Source organism: Rhinichthys klamathensis, unplaced genomic scaffold (assembly GCF_029890125.1).
Source record: "Rhinichthys klamathensis goyatoka isolate OS25496 unplaced genomic scaffold, OSU_Roscu_1.1 h1tg000393l_1, whole genome shotgun sequence".
Classification (NCBI taxonomy): Eukaryota; Metazoa; Chordata; class Actinopteri; order Cypriniformes; family Leuciscidae; genus Rhinichthys; species Rhinichthys klamathensis.
This window is the reverse complement of record NW_026606895.1, coordinates 99,009-115,206: the sequence shown is the minus strand read 5'-3', so window position 1 is coordinate 115,206 and position 16,198 is coordinate 99,009. Positions and strand designations below refer to the sequence as shown.

At 39.0% G+C, this 16,198-nt stretch overlaps 1 pseudogene; it reads left to right on the top strand.

The window, feature by feature from the left end:
• Positions 1-1,647: 1,647 nt before the first annotated feature.
• On the top strand, positions 1,648-15,452 carry LOC130070049 (oocyte zinc finger protein XlCOF6-like; annotated as a pseudogene).
• Positions 15,453-16,198: the final 746 nt, after the last annotated feature.

Below are 16,198 nucleotides of genomic sequence, written 5' to 3'. Positions count from 1 at the left end.
GGACAAAGAACATTTTCATCTCCGTATGAATACATGCTACAGCTGATGCTCAGCAATAACCATAGATAATAATAGATTTTCATATGTTGTTCACACAGACACTCATCCTTTCACACAGTAAAATGAGTTGTGGAAAATGGATAGAGATAAAAAAAAAGTTAAAGGTAAAGATACTTTGCAATGTTTATATATATATACATTCCATTAGTACTGAGTCTGCAACTATGGGTCTATTTTCTTCACAAACTTGCTTTCAAAGATGTGAGATACTACAATAACTCCTTCTGTTCCTTTGTAGATTGTAACTGTTTTTATCGATTAAAGTAATGATAGGAGAACAGAGATTTTAGACACTTAGAATCAGGTGAAGCAATTGCATAAAATGATTCTCCTCTGAAGCGCTCGAAACACTTTACGCTGGCGACACCTGCTGGTCAAGACGATGTGCAAGACACTTTACAAAACAAATGCAAATTGCATGAAAGAGTAATCTATTAAAAGTGATCTATTAGTCAGATACCGTTAAACATGAAGTGTATATGTTTTGTGGTGTTTTTTTTATTCATTTGTCTTCAAATTCCTTCAGATCATCGGACTAAAACACTGCTGAATCACATGCTGTAGGGCTAGAATAATCAAAAACATAAAATGAATAACATACCCATATGATCACTGGATGAAATCAGTGAATCCGCCCACTAGATGATGACTGTCACCCCATCCACTTGATCACATCTTATCTTCTTCATAATAAATGCGCCTAAAAAACACACAGTTATGGCAGTCAGAGCTAATGTCAAAGAGTCAAGGGTCCAACTAAATCAAACACTGGTCACCATAATGATGACTTCAAACGAAACATTTTCAATAAAACAATATCTGAATCTTTGTTAATTCTTAATAAGGACTTCTGTAGACGTCTGACAGAAATAAAGTCAAACTGGTGTGCGTTTCCCAAAAGCATCATTACCCAAGTATGGTCACAAGTTCTGTTGAATTGTGTTGTTAAAGACGGAAATTGTGACTACAGTTGTCTTTGGGAAATGCACGCCATGCACCCCTAGGTTCAAGGAGTCTAGTTAGTAATAAGTGAAGCTGGTAATGCTGTTTGTGGAGTTGTCCACATCCAGTGCACACTGGGAAATTTCCCTCTAAAAACTTTATAAGAATATTAGGGGATAATAATGTACAGTGTTAGCACTAAACATATTTAGAATGTTTTTAGAGAATGTTATCCTATAACTTTTAGGAAAACGTTCCGGGAACAAAATACAACTTGCTGCTGAAAACATTACTAGAACAAAAAAATGTCTAGCTGGGTCAATACTTTTAATTGTTGTTAGATTTAATTTCTAACAGCTTTGTTGTCATTAAAGCATTTCGTAAATGCCATAAATTTGAAAGCTAAATTCATTTTTAAACATCAGAAGTATTGCTAACATTAATAAAATGCCATACTTTCTGCCATGTCGTGTCTTTCTATTACCCCACCTCCATAGTGAACTGCTTGGAGGTTAAACAGTGACTGTAAAAAAGGGTTTAAACCTATGTGCGCTTCACACTTCAGACCAGTAGCTGGCGGAAATGCGCCTTTAAAGTTGATGTGCCAAACCGTGATAAAACTCGATGAAGAAGAAGTTTCGGAGCTTCTTAAAGCAGTAGTGTTTTTAAAAGCGACTTTTTCAGTTCCAGCTTATTCCAGTTATCAGTTTTGGTTGTGTAATTTGTATTAGAAGATATAGAGTGAACAAAATGACTGATGGAGCGATCTGTGAAATGATTATGAACGGGATCGAACATTTCCAGGTGATGAAGACTGAACAGCATGAAAACACCCAGACCACACAGATACCAGACGGGATGACAGAGACCTTCGAGTCGACACTAGAGTGCAAGAATGAAACGCTGTGTAAGTTTGGTGATTCAATTACAAAGAATAAATTAAGTTAAAAGCATTGGGTAATTGTCAAATCTACAAATTATCCATTTTAAAATTACCCGACTAAAATTGAACCAGAGATCCAATTGCTGCAGAAACGGCGATTTTTCCTCATATTTGTTAGTATCTGCTGAAAAATTGTAAAAATGCAGTAAATTGGGCCACTTTTTGAAAAAGTAATAAAATAAAAGCACATATGCACATAATGCTCAATTTTACAAAGGTATTCTTTTTTTAAAAACAAAAGTTTTCCAAACACAACGCCTGATGCCATGTGAAAACAATTTAATTCAGGTAGAGAAACTGGGAGCAAAAACATAATTAAAGAAACAAAGCTTTAAATTTTTTATATTTTTTATTATTATTTAAGTATTCCAGAGTCTTAAGTTCTGGTTTAAACGGATAATTTCTTCACAAACCATCGAAACGTTTTTATTTAGTTCATACTGTAAAATGCAGTTACCAGGAAAAGCAAATCACTGCCGTTGCATCTTGTGACAAATGTGATTTCAGCCATCGAATCACAAAACATTTCTGATCCTGTGTTTACCCCTGTATTAACTGCTATAAGTGAGATGGATGCTAGTACCTGGTGTAAATTGAGCCTAAAGGCCTTTCACACTGAGCACAACGTGATGAAACTAAGCAAAGTACCAACAAATGTGAAGCAGTTGATCGCCTTCGGCTAATTCACACCAGCACGATAGGTGGCACTGAACCGAGAAAGCATGTATCTCATAGGGTTTTCCATTTGGAAATTCAATTCACAATTATTTGTTTAGCACTTTTTACAATACATACCGTTTTAAAGCAGCTTTACAGAAAATGCACATGTCTACAATTTAGAGTGATCTGTTTATCAGAAGTGACCGTGTCCAGTGATGTATTTCAACCTCGTCAACCTCTGCTGTAACCTCTGCTTTAAAGCTGCCGTCGGCAACATTTTTTTTATCATATTCAGTGAAATCGACACTATAATCCGACAGAACAACATAAATAAAGTGGTTTTTAGAAAAAAAAACCAGAGACTAATGCCGCGTTCCAGGCAACCTGTAACCCGTGTTTTTTCAACTCGTAACTGGGAGTACATCGATCTAGTACGAATTCACGGGTGGGAAGTCACGGGTTTGACTGCCGTTCCAGTGCACTTTCACCAGTATAAGGTTGAAAAAACACGGGTTACAGGTTGCCTGGAACGATGTACTCCCAGTTACGAGTTGGAAAAACACGGGTTACAGGTTGCCTGGAACGATGTACTCCCAGTTACGAGTTGGAAAAACACGGGTTACAGGTTGCCTGGAACGCGGCATTAACTCCACCTGGAGCGTGTTATTTGTTTTGCAAAAATCCACAGCTCCCGATCATCGGGTCCAATCAGCGCAGGGGGGTGTGAGATCTGACTGTCAATCACAGATCGGGCACACGCCACCCCTCGCGCACGTTACAATCACATGCACACGCCGGAAGTTCGCGCAGTAACGAAGAGTGATGGCGGATGTATCTCGCTTTCACTAACACTAACAAATCAAGTAAGCTCATTTAGAGTATAAATGATGTTAGCAATTGCAATCCATCGGTAGATTAGCCAGGGCAGCATACCTCCAAATACTCCATGGTGTTGATGGATGCTGATGAGACGGGCGCGTTCACAGATAACCTGGTGCACACGCACTGACGAGCACGAACTCGGTTGGGAGGGTATCCGTTGATAGTGGGGGAGGGCCATGAGAGTTGTAAACATTCAAAATTTTGCCTAAGTCCACTCAATCTGCCAGACTTGCCGACTGCAGCTTTAACCTCATCCGCTGCACAACACACTGCAGTAAAATAAGATAAATTAAGTTTGGTACTACACCAATAACACAAACTATCTAAAATACTTACAAGACCTTATTATGAGAAATATTTAGATCGAATACATCTTAAAATATAATCACAGCTGGGTAACAAGTGCATTAGAGCTACAATTATCATCAAGCTAATTTATGAAATTATTACTGTTTTTGCTCAAACCCCCCTTAAACCATCATAGAGTGCTTGTATAAACTTCCAATTGTGATCTAAAGTCGATTTTGATTATGTAATGTCCAGACATGCATTATTTGTGTTTTATAATGGACTGCATTTCTCATGTAAACGTCCTCTAAAAATACCCTGAAACACATTGAAAAACACATACAGAACATATATCATTGTAATGTCTATTTGGCTTCATGTTTCATCTGTAGAAACGTTTCCCTCAATTGTTTATGCACAGAACTCAGAACGAGGAAGTAATCAGGACGTTGTCATCTGGAAGTGCAGGAGTTATGATTACGTATTATGATTGACAGATATAGAGTGAATGAGTGCACTCTGACTCAACACACATTCACACAGAAGTAAAAGAGACACACCAGCGCTCTAGAATAACTTACATTCGCGTCGCTTGATTGTTCACCTAAAAATGAAATTTCTGTCATTACTTGCCCTCAATCCCGTAAGACCTTCGTTCATCTTCGGAACACAAATTAAGATATTTTTGATGAAATCCGAGAGGTTTCTGATCCCTCCATAAACTGTAACGTAATCACAACTTTCAAGGCCCAGAAAGGTAGACACCGTTAAAATAGTCCATGTGACTACAGTGGTTCAACCTTAATGTAATGAAGCGACAAGAATATTTTTTGTGCACAAACCACCAATCTCTTCTCTTCCATGTCAGTCTCTGAAGCTGTTCGCGTAGTAACAGCAGTGCAGCGCATCCTGGTTCTACGTCTGAACGCCGGCTCTGAACAAAGGCTGCGATTATTTTATGTGCAGCTTGTCAGTGCAGCACAGGACTGAGTAAAAACATGTTATTAAATGTTGAATTTTGTTGGACAAGATGTTCATAAATGCTTCTCAAGATGGAAAGATGTTTGACCCGTGTTGCTTTTTCAAATGCACGTTATAAGTGACTCAAACTCGCAGTGCTTTCAGATGGAACAGCGTTTACTGACATAATACTAGATGATGACTGTCACCCCATCCACTTGATCACATCTTCTCTTCTTCATAATAAATGTGCCTTATAAACACACAGTTATGGCAGTCAGAGCTAATGTCAAAAAGTCAAGGGTCCAACTAAATCAAACACTGATCACCATAATGATGACTTCAAACGAAACATTTTCAATAAAACAATATCTGAACCTCTGTTAATTCTTAATAAGGACTTCTGTAGACGTCTGACAGAAATAAAGTCAAACTGGTGTGCGTTTCCCAAAAGCATCATTACCCAAGTATGGTCACAAGTTCTGTTGAATTGTGTTGTTAAAGACGGAAATTGTGACAACAGTTGTCTTTGGGAAACGCACACCATGCACCCCTAGTTAGTAATAAGTGAAGCTGGTAATGCTGTTTGTGAAGTTGTCCACATCCAGTGCCCACTGGGAAATTTCCATCTAAAAACTTTATAAGAATGTTAGGGGATAATAATGTACAGTGTTATCACTAAACATATTTAGAATGTTTTTAGAGAATGTTATCCTATAACTTTTCATAAATGCTTCTCAAGATGGAAAGATGTTTGACGCGTGTTGCTTTTTCAAATGCACGTTATAAGTGAGTGCTTTCAGATGGAGCAGCGTTTACCACTGACCACAGAGCCGTACTTCACAAGTGACAAGCTTGCGCATAAAAAAATAATCGGAGCCTTTGCGATTTCATAATTGCGATAAGCCAATTGGTTTAAGCGCGATTTCATGTTAATTGCGATTAATCGTGCAGCCCTAGTGATGATGAACGGTCTTACGGGTTAGGAACGACATGAGGGTGAGTAATTAATGCCAGAAATTTCATTTTTGGGAGAACTAACCCTTTAACTTACACAACCCTCTACGCACACCTTGGCAATAGAATTGCCATTGGCTTGTACATTTTTTAGTTTACTCGCCAGACTGATAATCTATTTTATATTTATTCCACCAAATCAGCTTATCTTTGTAAAATGGCACAGCTTTTTAAATATCTGAGCGCAAGTTCAGTTTGGGTCAGAATCCACTTCCGCTAGTTTAATGACGGGAAAAATGGTCGGCGCACGGTCTAAAAGGGTTGTCCATATTCTCTTAATGAGTAATGGGTGTGTTTTGGGCGTAACGTGAAATAAACCAACCAGAGTCCCATTCCCTTTAAAAGCCAGTTGCGCTCGCGCCATGGCGGATTCGCTATTTACATGGCGAAATTTGATAGTGAAAAGACTGAACACTTCTCCGGAGAGCAAACGGAAATGCTATAGGAAAGTTCATCAAAAAATAAAACTAACTTTGTGTCTTTGACATAATAAAGGTTAAATATGTCATTCTCATGTTCTTGCCATTAAATCTGGTAATGGTTATACAATTACCTCTGTTGCAATTTGTTAGTGAATTTTTTTTCAGATCTATAACTATCACACCTTTATTGTGCTTGGACTGATTTTGACATTGATTTTTTTTAATGTTCATTTTAGATCTGAAAGAAGATTCTGTCATTTGCCATCAATGTGGGATGCATTTCACAGAGCAAGCAAGCCTTACACAGCACATGAGGATTCACACTGGAGAGAAGTCGTTCCCCTGCCCTCAGTGTGGAAAGTGTTTCTCAGTGAAACAAAGACTTGTAATTCACATGAGGATTCACACTGGAGAGAAGCCTTTCACTTGTTCTCTGTGTGGAAAGAGTTTCACAGTGAAAGGAAACCTTGAGAATCACATGAGAAGTCACACCGGAGAGAAACCATTCAACTGTTTTCTGTGTGGAAAGAGTTTCACAGTGAAAGGAAACCTAGAGATTCACATGAGAATTCACAGTGGAGAGAAGCCGTTCGCCTGCCTTCAGTGTGGAAAGAGATTCACAGTAAAAGGAAACCTTGAGAATCACTTAAGAATTCACACCGGAGAGAAGCCATTCAAGTGCACTCAGTGTGGAAAGAGTTTCACAGCGAAAGGAAACCTTGAGAATCACATGAGAAGTCACACCGGAGAGAAGCCATTCAACTGCACTCAGTGTGGAAAGAGTTTCACAGCGAAAGGAAACCTTGAGAATCACATGAGAAGTCACACCGGAGAGAAGCCATTCAAGTGCACTCAGTGTGGAAAGAGTTTCACAGCGAAAGGAAACCTTGAGAATCACATGAGAAGTCACACCGGAGAGAAGCCATTCAACTGTTCTCTGTGTGGAAAGAGTTTCACCGTTAAAGGAAACCTTGAAATTCACATGAGAAGTCACACTGGAGAGAAGCCATTCAACTGTTCTCTGTGTGGAAAGAGTTTCACAGTGAAAGGAAACCTTGAGAATCACATGAGAAGTCACACCGGAGTGAAGCCATTCAACTGTTTTCTGTGTGGAAAGAGTTTTACAATGAAGCAATGCCTAGAGATTCACATGAGAATTCACAGTGGAGAGAAGCCGTTCGCCTGCACTCAGTGTGGAAAGAGATTCACAGTGAAAGGAAACCTTGAGAATCACATAAGAATTCATACTGGAGAGAAGCCATTCAAGTGCACTCAGTGTGGAATGAGTTTCACACAACAAGGACATCTTCAACGTCATGAGCGTTCACACTGGGGTGAAGCCTTTCAAATGCTCTCAGTGTGGAAAGAGTTTCACAGAACAAGGAGAGCTGACACGTCACATGAGTTCACACTGGAGTGAAGCCCTTCATCTGTTCTCAATGTGGAAAGGGTTTCACAGTGAAATATAACCGTAATATTCACATGAGAAATCACAGTTGATTAGACATGTAAAGCAGAATTACTATGACATTTTTTTGTTGTGAGAACATGAATGTGAAGAACATGCATATTTCTGTTTAGATGCAGTCAGAGCTTTGACAACGCAAATATCTAAGGTTATTCAATAAACTGCTTTATCACTTCATTTCTTGCCTCATAATACATCATACATCAATACATACAATATGTTTGAAGACATTTAGAAGAGAAAATCCTACAGGTATGACATTGGTATCTCAAGAAGATCTGTGACAAAAGCTCTTCAGTCCACTGTGGGTTTTTTGTACTCCGCTGTAACCAGTGCGGGGGAAATTAACTTTTAAAAAGTAATGCATTACATTACAATATTGCTTTACTCCCTAAAAATGACTTTTAGTTACTTTTTATGGAAATGAATGTTATGTTACTTTTTCTCACCTGGGCTGGGCTTGCTTGTTTGTTTTTTAATAACAGAAAAAAGCAACATTTGGCCCTAAAAGTGAAATGAATAAGTCTTAGGCTAAAAGCAGATCAAAACTTTAACCTGTACTAGATTGCAGAATAATTGGTTGCAAGAGAAGTTCAACAAAGTGCAAAAAAAACAAATCACAATGTCATGTTTATTTAAAGTCATTTTTCCTTATGCTACGTTCACACCGGACGCGAATAGCGCGTCAAATTCGCGTCTACCGCGTCTAGTTTGACGCTTGACCACTTTGTGTTAATTCGCGTGTCAATGGCGAAATTGACGCGCATAAAAAAAAAAGTTTGAAGCGAAATTTACGCGCGTCAGAGGCGAAAGTTTCGAAACCCGTCGGCGGCCATCTTTTTAGATGTTTATCGAGCATTAGCATTATTCGAGAGAGTCACCGCTCGTATATGCTCTGGAGAGCAGAAACAGCTGCGTAGGGGACATCGTCGCTGTACTCGGGTCCACCAGACCCTCCGGAGGGTTTCAGGAGTTTCATCATTTGTTCCAGGAGCTAGGTTTGGTGGACCTAACGGTGAGGACGCTGACGAGGACACCGTAGGCCGTGTAAAGCCTCGGCCTCGAGTGGTCGCTGCCTGACGAGCCCGCGCTCTACAGCCCGGCGCGAGGTTCACCCTCGCCCGCACATTTATTTGATAATAAATGGAGCCAGCCTCCAAAAGTGAAACCTGTCCTGTGATTTTTTTATTTATTATACACTATGTGTTTGTTGTTTTTACATTAAAATAATAATGTTTCATATAATCTAAAATAGATATGGAATAAATAGCATTCAATACAACATGAGTACTATCTCTCATATATTAAAATCGAGTTTTTATGTGAAAGATTTGCTTTGTTGTGCATTAGAACCACACCAGACATTTTAGTAATATTACAAAATTTATTAAAATAACAAACTTTCACTTCACCACGTGACAGCAGCAAACAGGCTCCTGATTGGTTAACGCGGCGCGAATTGACGCAGAAGTTCAAATTTTTCAACTCGGGCGGCAGACGCGAATTCGCGTCAAACGCGTGAATGCACAAATAGCACTAACTAAATCATTCGCGCGTAACGCGCTTCCGCGCCAACATTCGCGCGAACTTGACGCGCGAATGAGGCGTATTCGCGTCTACCGCGCCGCGCTCTACGCCTCATTCGCGCCGCAGGGATTTTTTACGCGCGTAACGCGTCTTTGCATTGACTTAACATTGAAATCACTCGCGCCTGACGCGCTATTCGCGTCCGGTGTGAACGTAGCATTATGGTTGAATTGGCTCATCGAAGGTCAGCAGCAAAGACATTGATTAATAAAGTGAGATTAAATACAGTAAGCGTGAGTGAGTTGCATTTCACTGTTTTCATCCATTTTGAAGAATACTGAATCTGTTTGTCAAAAAACTCTCCCGACAGCGAGGCGAACATGTCGGGTTCTGCAGTTTCTCTACACCGACTGCGCTGATCGAAAGCAAGATGGCAATCGACTTGCTGACGACACAGCTTAATGCTCATTGGTTTAAACAACCCTGATATATTGTTCTCTTTTAAAAGGTTTGATTTTAAAACTCTGATATCATTTTTTTTATGTGTATAAATTATGTGTGAGTATTCCCAAACTCTCGGACAGTGCAGTCTCTATAAATATATAAAAACATGTCTGTAAACACGTATGTCGAATTCAATTAAATAAGTTGGCTACTTTTGGAGTCTTGTTCATATATATTTAACAGAATTAAAATGCATCCAGTTTATTAGCAATGCCGTGCATGAGTGTGGATATCCGCATTTGTTCTCGTAGGTGTCTGATCCACTTTTTCACTTCACAGCCTCATAGTCTCGGCTGAATTTCAGGCATGGCGCATCTCCTATTATTCAGCTGTTTTTCCTAGCATTATCAACAAACGGTGCTGTCTGGTCAGTGTGTCACTCACTTCCTCATGTTGCTACAGTCTCCGTCTCTGAATAGAACTAATGTATGTATCCAGTTTATTTACTTCAAATTTTACACCGGCGTTTTCATGGGTTCATCAGATCAACGCCCTCGCAAACCAGTCCAGTATACATGACGTAACGAAGCCTCGTTCGTTTCTGAAATCACGTGACATGGCAAATTTGATTCGCGCTCCGAATCACTGATTCGAAACAAAAGACCGGTTACGTTTCGGATCTTCACGAAGCAATGTTTTTAAAGCGCCTAGGACTACATTAAAGCTGTTGTTATTTTAAAGCAAACCAGCTGCGGTTGTAGAATCTCGATTAGATAATAGAGTGAATCAAAACTGACTGATGGAGAGCTATCTGCGGGATAAACTTGATCGATAAAGATGGAGCACCATGAAAACAACCAGACCACACAGGTACCAGATGTCAAGACGAAAACCTGCCAGTCGCCTAGTCTTCTTCACCAGCAGAATAAAGTACTGTGTAAGTTGGTTATTTGTAAGTTACAAAGACTCAAATATGTTAAAAATTAATGTGTTAATTCTGTTAATGGTTGATCGTGACTAATAAATCCAAGTGTGTCAAATTAGGTATGCCTGTAAAGCCTAGAAAGGTGTTGTTACTTCAGATGTTCAGTTGACCATAACTTAGTTGATGATTTGTAAGAGGAACTATATGTTCGTTAAATTAGCTGACTGAAACCATGAAGGCAAGTGCAGCAGAAAAAGCTCTTTTATGCTTATTCATTCCTTTGTGTGTGTGTGTGTGTGTGTGTGTAAAAATCATAACTACAATCTGCAAGCAAACACATTCTTCTTCATTGACTGGCTTTTTTTGCAAGCTGCAACATTTCATTGTAATAGACATAGTGATGAATTTGATTCATAGCTTTCTTACTATAAAGACAATGAATTTGTGATTATGTGAAGTTAAAGTTACTTCTCATAATAATAATAATAATACAAAGTCACCTTAAGGGTGATACTACTACATCCCTCCACCCCTGACAGTATATTATCATTTTTATTACACCTCTAAAGCTACTCACCAAATAAATAAGGAAATAAAAAATATTTTATTTTATAATCTTACCCCTATATTGACTTAAAATGTATATAATATAATATTTCACTGTAAATCTGCATAGCAACAAGAAGTAAAAAAATAAATAAAAAATTCCCTGCAATCAAACAATTGAGAACAATACGTCAACTCTATGTGGATAATGCCGTTTTTCTTAAGGGCACCATACAAATAAATCATATTCATTTTGGATCCAGTTTATTGACAAACAAGTAAGTTGGATTTTGGTAGTAGCCGATAAATGGGGCCTAACAGTGTCTAATAGAGGGAAATGCTGTTGCAAAGTTAATCTAAAAGATAATAACCTTGTATAAGTCTTGCCAGATTTAATAGCAAGAACATTAGTTAAATGACAGATTTAACCATTTGTTTGTCAAAGACAAACTGTCACATTAGGCTTGCTGCGGTGGTTTTTGTTACAGTGTTCAGCTGTACACAGATGACATTATCTGGCCTCCGTGGCGCACTGTTGTTTTTTTTTTTTTTTTTTATAGAAATAAAAAATATTTAGTTCAGTTGGACAACGGATGCACACAGTGCAAGCAGGAGTCAGATTTTACTTATCACGCAACGAGTAAGGAGAAATGACTGACAGGACGACGGTGGTGGATTTTGTGCGCAACAGATCCAGATCTTATCTTGTAAAATGTGCAGTCACTGCACACTGTAAAATCTAATTAGTCAGTCTTAAAAAAAACCATGCTGCAAACCAGTTACCTTAAAAAGACCAAGTAAAATAGTAGTATTTTGTACTGACAAATGCTTAGTTAGTATAGTTCACTTGCACAAGAGATCTAGTAACTAATAAATAATAAATAAAATGTAGGCTAATTGTTACCATTGTTGTGTTTTTTTATGCTGCATGTTGAAACCAGCTTGTGTTTTAAACATGGTCAATTGTAAAATATTGTCACACATATAAAGGTATTATACACTCACCTAAAGGATTATTAGGAACACCATACTACTGTGTTTGACCCCCTTTCGCCTTCAGAAGTGCCTTAATTCTACGTTAGAAATGTTGGCCCATATTGATAGGATAGGATCTTGTAGTTGATGGAGATTTGTGGGATGCACATCCAGGGCACGAAGCTCCCGTTCCACCACATCCCAAAGATGCTCTATTGGGTTGAGATCTGGTGACTGTGGGGGCCATTTTAGTACAGTGAACTCATTGTCATGTTCAAGAAACCAATTTGAAATGATTCGAGCTTTGTGACATGATGCATTATCCTGCTGGAAGTAGCCATCAGAGGATGGGTACATGGTGGCCATAAAGGGATGGACATGGTCAGAAACAATGCTCAGGTAGGCCATGGCATTTAAACAATGCCTAATTGGCACTAAGGGGCCTAAAGTGTGCCAAAAAAACATCCCCCACACCATTACACCACCACCACCAGCCTGCACAGTGGTAACAAGGCATGATGGATCCATGTTCTCATTCTGGTTACGCCAAATTCTGACTCTACCATCTGAGTGTCTCAACAGAATTCGAGACTCATCAGACCAGGCAACATTTTTCCAGTCTTCAACTGTCCAATTTTGGTGAGCTCTTGCATATTGTAGACTCTTTTTCCTATTTGTAGTGGAGATGAGTGGTACCCGGTGGGGTCTTCTGCTGTTGTAGCCCATCCGCCTCAAGGTTGTGCGTGTTGTGGCTTTAACAAATGCTTTGCTGCATACCTCGGTTGTAACGAGTGGTTATTTCAGTCAAAGTTGCTCTTTTATCAGCTTGAATCAGTCGGCCCATTCTCCTCTGACCTCTAGCATCAACAAGGACTTTTTTTTTGCCCACAGGACTGCCGCATACTGGATGTTTTTGCCTTTTCACACCATTCTTTGTAAACCCTAGAAATGGTTGTGCGTGAAAATCCCAGTAACTGAGCAGATTGTGAAATACTCAGACCGGCCCGTCTGGCACCAACAACCATGCCACGCTCAAAATTGCTTAAATCACCTTTCTTTCCCATTCTGACATTCAGTTTGGAGTTCAGGAGATTGTCTTGACCAGGACCACACCCCTAAATTCATTGAAGCAACTGCCATGTGATTGGTTGATTAGATAATTGCATTAATGAGAAATTGAACAGGTGTTCCTAATAATCCTTTAGGTGAGTGTATATCAACCCAATTAAAACTTTCACAAATTTTAAAAGATCATTATTCAACATGAAAAATAGACTAGTTAAGGATTTATTTAGAAGATAGGTCACCCTTTAAAAGAAACCTATTTATTAGTTCTCTTTTGAAACCAAATAACTGATTTCTTGTTGCATCGCTTCACCAATAGGAAGATAATTACAATGATATAAATGAAGTTCCTAGAGACCAACCAAAGGGAACACTGATCACCACAATGCTGAGTTCAAACAGTGCAGAATTGGAGGGTATGAGAATGAAGAATTGCCCCGCCTTAAAATTTAAAAATGTTTTTGTTGTTGACAAAAGGGTACACAAACCAATCAATTAATCATAACTTGGTAGCTTGGAGTAAACAAGGAATAGTACGTGAACAGTACAGATTACTAAATGTTTACAATTAAGTTAAGACATTAAGTAAATTTAACTAAAAAGTGTTAGTTTGAACAACTGTTGGATTTTACAGTGTACAAAGCCCCTATATACAGAGTACACATGATCACAAATGCGGAAGTAAGCACACATTCTAAAGCAATTTCAATACCCTGCATATAGATAGCAGCTTCCTGATGTCCATGAATTATAGGCCTATCCACAGAGCACCCATGATAGCAAATTCAAAGTCGAAAGTGAAAAGCAAGCACGCATTCAAAATCCCCCTGTCCCTCTGGTGTTATCAGTAAAACTGTTGTTGTTGAAAGTTTATACGGTGTAAAAATGTCCTCACTGTGACATACGCATGTCACATTCTGCCAGTGGTCTGTGTTGCAGATCTGTTACTTTGGCTATTGGCTCTTTCAAATGTATTGTCCTTGAATTGAGTTTTGAGATTGATTTTTTTTCAATGTTCATTTTAGATCGGAATGAACTGAAGAAAGATTATATCACTTGCCATCAATGTGGAAAACATTTTACAAAACAAGGAAGCCTTAAGCAGCACATGAGAATTCACACTGGTGAGAAGCCGTTCACCTGCCCTCAGTGTGGAAAGAGTTTCAGATTGAAACAAAGCCTTGAGGTTCACATCAGAAGTCACACTGGAGAGAACCCTTTCAACTGCTCTGAGTGTGGAAAGAGTTTCACAGCCAAACAAAGCCTTAAAATTCACATAAAAATTCACACTGGAGAGAAGCCTTTCACCTGCCCTCAGTGTGAGATGAGCTTCTCACAACAAGAATACCTTAAACGTCACATAAGAACACACACTGGAGAGAAGCCGTTCACCTGCTCTCAATGTGGAAAGAGTTTCAGATTGAAACGAAGCCTTGAAAGTCACATGAGCAATCACACTGGAGAGAAGCCTTTCACCTGCCCTCAATGTGGAAAGAGTTTTACAGTAAAACAAAACCTTGAAAATCACATGAGAATTCACACTGGAGTGAGGCCATTCTCCTGCCCCAAGTGTGGAAAGAGATTCACAGTGAAACAAAGCCTTGATAATCACATGACCATTCACACAGGCGAAAAGCCATTCACCTGCCCTCAATGTGGAAAGAGTTTCGCTGTAAAACGAAACCTTGAGTATCACATTAGAATTCACACTGGAGAGAAGCCTTTCGTCTGCCCTCAATGTGGGAACAGTTTCGCAATGAAAAACAACCTTGGGAGACACATGAAACTTCACATAGGAGCAAAGCCTTTCACCTGCTCCGAGTGTGGAAAGAGTTTTGCAGTGAAATATGGCCTTGAGATTCACATGAGAATTCACACTGGAGAGAAGCCTTTCATCTGCTCTGATTGTGGAAAGAGTTTCACAGTGAAGCAAAGCCTTGAGAGCCACATGAGAAGTCACATTAGAGAGAAGTCTTACAGCTGCTCAGAGTGTGGAATGAGTTTTACAGTAAAACAAGGCCTTGAGAGACACATGAGTATTCACACTGGTAAAAAGCTTTTCATCTGCCCTCAATGTGCGAAGAGCTTCACGCAACACAGACACCTTAAACGTCACATGAGAATTCATACCTAAAAGAAGCCTTTTCAACAGAGTGGGGGAATCTCTTCCTCTGCCTGTGTGCAGCATCCATCAGAATGAAGTGACTGCAGTCATAGTGTACCAGAAACCCCACCAGCTATCAGAGGTGAGAGATGTAATCAACATTTTATATAATTAGGAGGCCTTAACTGATTAGAGACCAATGGGACAATTTGGTTGCGATACCATGTTTACACGCCTACTCAAGCAAGTGTTTCTATTGTTCATTATAATGGGAGATGCTGAACCTCAGCAAGAATACGTTGTAAATTGTAAACATTTGATACAAGGAAATCTAGACCTAAATAAAATGCATTAACCAAAACTTTTTACAATTAGTTAACCGTAGTCATAATCTCAGTTAATCATTTGAAAATTGAGTAAGTTGAGTAGCAGTGCCATCCACTGGCAGTCACTCTGCAGCTTCTTCCGATCATGGGTGCGTTTCCCATACAAAGGCACAACTCGCTTCTTAACTGCCATCGTTGAAGAAATCAACTAGCTAGGCACGACTGTTTCCCGAAACCATATTGTCCAAAGTTGTTGTTCAACCACGTTGGTTAATGATGTCACGAACTTGGTGAAGTAAAAACTACTTTTAATTAATCGTTAGAGATCGAATTAATACTAGAGTTTTTGCCATAAATTACAAACATGGCATCTGAGAACTAATTCTAATTTTTTCTAATTTATTTTGCTTTATTTCCAGATTCAATCATAGGCTCTTCGTACTAGAGAACGTTCGCACATGCGCACTCTTCAATAACGACATTTTAAATCGCTGAACAAACTAAAGGAGGTAAAAGACATTTGTATGTATTCTAAATAAAAGACACAGATTGTAATGAATGTCATCATGCTTATTTGGCTCAAGATAAGGATTTATTGAGTCCACATGTCATGCAAACAAGAAACTCCTTCTAACCACAGGTCG